A 4773-nucleotide genomic window follows, 5' to 3' on the forward strand; every position below is an offset into this window, starting at 1 on the left:
AAGTCATTGTAAAAGCATGGTGAAAGCTTGTGAATTTCACAGGATTCTTAGTGAATCGTTGGAAAAATCCTTGGTTGGATAATCAAGGTAGTGGATGTAGGTCTTGGACCGAACCGCTCGAAATTGTTATGCACCTTATACCCTGTTTTTACTTTCTTAAGTTCTAGAAATTAGTTTCACATCTTGTCAAGAGCCAAATTGTGCTATTCACCCCCCCTCTAGCACATATTAACGAGACCAACAAAGCATTGATTACTTATCCATTTATTCATCATAATAACAGGTGGGTTTTTAATGAAGTAGGGGCCCAGGTAGCCTCCCGTCCTTAACTTGCGTTGCGCACCCACAATCTAAGGATAAGACTTTACACAGACTCTAACAACTCTGCTGACCACACAGGAATCTCTAAGATTCAACTAAACCTAGAGCTCTGATACCAAGTTTGTCACAGCCCAATTTTCAGGCCATGACCGGTGCAAGGGACCAATGGGCTCAACCCACCGAGCCCAAGCAAGCCTACTTACATGATCTTATACGTTAATCCATATTCCTTTAGAATCCGAAATTCATAATGCTCAATTACAATTCCTTTGAAAACAACTCATAAAACCCAGTCATGTATTCATAATGCCATCATTAACCATTATATACATACATATAATTTGACAAGTGAATCTCAGCATTTCACAACAAATAGTCATATACACGTAATTAGAACTTGACTGTCAGCGGAGTGACTCTGGATGGGAGATATGACTACTAAATGTCAAAGTACCTACCCAAAAGATGGGAGTATGTGGACACCTCAATCTACGTCTCAACCACCCCTGAATCTGAAAACATGAAGTTGAAAACGTGAGTATAAACTCAGTGAGTGAACATAGGAAGGGAACAAGCAATTACAAGGAATGATTTAGAAATCATGATGCACTTAAGTTCGAAAACAATGCAACCTAGTTCAAGTTCTTATTAAAATCCTTCCATCAACCCTGGGTTATTAAATCATTTCATAATGAAGGAACCATATTTAGCAGGAAATTGGAAAGAGAGGAAATTTCCAGCAATCATCCAAGCAAGGCAGTATAAACAGAATGTTCTTGTTGCAATAAAATCAATTCACATGTAAATGGGAAATTTTCAAGATTTATCATGCCATATAATCACATATTATAATCATAATCTTTCTATTGCATATACATATGCTTAAGCATATATCAATTAATATACCACCACACCTCATCCAGCTCATGTACATCATCACTGACATGTGCACTGCCCATTCTGCACATGCACGGTTGTAATTATCACAACATCATCATTACCGGCATGTGCACTGCCCACTCCGCACATGCACGGTTGTAATTATCATGACATCATCATTACCGACATGTGCACTGCCCACTCCACACATGCACGGTAGTAATTATCAGGACAGCATCATTACCAGCATGTGCACTAGCCACTTCGCACATGCACGGTTGCATTTGTCACACAATGGTACCATTTATGACATAGTATATATATATATATATATATATATATATATATCATTATACATAAACATATGAATTCAACACACTATCCATTTCATAACATAAAAACATTTCATGAGGGCTTGTTCTAGTGCAAGTTTTTGAAGAAAAACCAATAAAACGTTTTAGAGGATTCAATCAAACATAAACGTGTATATCCCAAGACATTTTAATGCAAGTTCACTCACCTGGCAACAATGAGATTTTAAGTTGCTATTTGTTTGGAGGTGTCTCTAACTATTTTCACTAACCTGTCAATCGTTATTTACTCCGGCTTGCCACCACAGTTCTCTAACTTTATCTTTGCACTTCCTAGCAATAATATGAACTCAATATATTTAATTACATACGTATACGGGTAGCACTTCAATCAATTAATCCTTACTCAAATTTATATTTTCATCCTATCATAAAACCATCTTCAATTAAGTCACATGTTAATACATTTTTACCAAAATTACTTACATCCATTGCTTACGAAATTCCTTAGATTATATCACCGGTAACTTATTTATGATGTCATGTGCCTACTTCAACCTTTCTAAATAATTTTTTCCCAAATCCATCTTATATTTCCACACATAATCCACATATATGGCAGCAACAATTATTCTCACTTTCACTCGATTATTTCCTAGTTTACACGCATCGTTATCTATCTAACTTTCAATACTTTGTTTCTCAATCCTCCATCCCTAATATTCCTTTTTTATTTCTTTCAAACAACATGCCATACAATCTTAACAATTTTCAACTAGCTTAGGAAAATAAATCCTTTCAACAACCACAATTCCTCACAATATTCAACTAACCGTAGGCTTTAAAACATAGTGTTAAGCTTACCGTTTTCCTTTTCCACTTTGAGTCCTTCATGTACCCATGGGTTTATTGGCTTACATGTTACCAATTTTTCTCAAATCAAGCCAATCTTTGCTTCCACAAGACATTTCTCTAAGTCACTAACTCATTTTCAAAGACTACTCAAGCCAAAAACAAGAATTCTTACCGTTCCTTGCTTGAATCACCAAAACCAAGCTTTTTCTTCCTTTCTCTCTTTTTCTTTCTTCTCCTCCTAGGGTTTTGGTGTGCTGGAAATTGGGGTTAAAGGTTGTAAATTTAATGCTCAAGAAGTTTGGAGAAGAAAGGAAAAGAAAACATGGAAAGGAAAACGAATAAAACTTGATTTCATGGTGGATAAAGAGAAAATGGCATGGAAGCTTCAAGAATGGCGTGGAGCATGGATGAAGAAGAAGAAAAATCTGCTGGGGGAAAGGATAAGGTCAGTCTTGGCCTAAAAAAATTAAAGTCAAAGCTTTCTTTGGAAGCTTTGACCAAACTTCACATAAAATTACCATTTTACCCTTTTTTGTTTCCTTCCATTTTAATTTAGTCCTCCCAACACTCATTTAACTCCAATTTCCTTCTATTACCTTCTCCTACACATGCACAAACAAAGTATGAAGTTTGTATTCTAACGCGGTGTCCCCATAATATTTAAAATATTTATTTGTCCTCGTTATCTTTACTTAATAAAGACACGCGGCCCCATTAACGTCATTTTTCTCAAAAAAATCCTCTTATTCTTCTTCTCCCCCACTTAGATTGACCATATACTCCTTCTTTATGAAAAATTTTGACACTGAATAAAATATTAATATTTTTAATATTATTTTATTAATAAATTATTATTTTATTTCAAAAATTTTCTCTTGTCACCTTGATACCCAAAATACCTTATTATGCCTCAATTGACTTCCGAATCACTTTTTATCTTGTGAATTGTTCTTCGATAAAAATATCATTATTTTATTATTATTTCCTCGTGTGTGGAATATTTTATCCCAAACTATTCATTTCATCTTTCATCATTTCTAAACATTATAATTAACCTCAATTGGGATCCAATAAGCTTTATTATCACCATATCAAAGTACGGGGTATTACACTGGCTATCCAATTTAACAACTTTAAAATAAAGCCAACAATCATCCATGTAATCCTAACTTTAGTCTAGTTTATAGGACTATCTAATGATAACCTAAATGGTTAGATTTCAAATTGTTTAGAGATCTGTGACATTTTCAAGCACAATGGAGTTACTAATGATGCTATTTGACTACGACTTTTCCCTTTCTCATTGTGAAACAAGGTGAAGGTTTGGTTGAATTCTCTTTCTATGGGCTCCACTATGCCTTTGAGATGATCTTGCTCAGAAGTTCTTAGTCAAGTTCTTTCCTGCAACCAAGCTAGTGACGATGAGGAATGATATAATTACTTCTTTCATGCAACTTGACTATGAATTGCTTAACTAATTTCAAATGGGGGTTCATTTCATTCAGAGCCCATTTATTACTTGTGACTATTGTGGAGAAGGGCATCTTAGTGATCATTGCTCAACTAATTCTAAATCACTACAATTTGTTGGAAACCCTAATAAACAATAGAACAATCCATATTCCAACACTTATAATTTTGGTTAGAAGAGTCATCCTAACTTTTCTTAGAAAAATAATCAAGGATCTTCATGAGCTCCAAGTCCAAATTTTCCTTATGGATTTTCGCCTTAAGTTAAAGCTACTATGCTTGAGAAAATTTCATCTATGAAAGAGTTACTTATGTAATTCATGGCAAAAATTGATGCCATCATTCAAAGCCAAGCAGCTTCAATTTGAAATCTTAAGACACAAGTGGGTCAACTTGCTAATGTCATCAATAATAGGCCTTATGGGACCTTACCTAATGATATTGAAGCTAATCTTAAGAGAGAAGGTAACGAGCATTACAATGCAATCACACTTAGAAATAAGAAAGAGGTTGTCACGACCCGAAACCTCCCTCGAGCCCATAACAATCGCCACGACGTCCCGATTTACACTCATTACCCGGAATGCCAATCAGAATCCCGCAAGGCTTACGTATCAGTTTCTTGCCTTTCTTGTGAGCAATCGTTGTTAAACATTCCGTTTTAAACAATTACTAGTCGTTTTTTACTCAAGTAAATCAAAAGACAATTTTTTTTAAAAGGATTTATAGACAAATATTACTATTCAAAATATTGATTAAAATATAGTATTTTTATATAAAACAATATTTATAGAAACACGTGTAAGTAAAATAAATTCATACATACAATAATTTACAAAGTTATAATGTACAATAATAATTACAATGACAAGTGGCCCATAAATACACCAAGTGTTGGTGATAGTAACCTACTGTCTGTGAGATAGAGGGGTCAACT

At 34.5% G+C, this 4773-nt stretch overlaps 1 long non-coding RNA gene across 1 annotated transcript; it reads right to left on the bottom strand.

Moving 5' to 3' along the window:
- LOC108661227 lies at positions 394–2415 on the bottom strand. Its single transcript, XR_001926976.1, has 3 exons — positions 2376–2415; positions 1784–1844; positions 394–833 (listed from the first exon to the last, which is right to left on the bottom strand). It is a non-coding gene; the product is annotated as an uncharacterized LOC108661227 (long non-coding RNA).

The sequence above is a fragment of the Theobroma cacao genome, chromosome 3 (assembly GCF_000208745.1).
Source record: "Theobroma cacao cultivar B97-61/B2 chromosome 3, Criollo_cocoa_genome_V2, whole genome shotgun sequence".
In the NCBI taxonomy this organism is placed as follows: domain Eukaryota; kingdom Viridiplantae; phylum Streptophyta; class Magnoliopsida; order Malvales; family Malvaceae; genus Theobroma; species Theobroma cacao.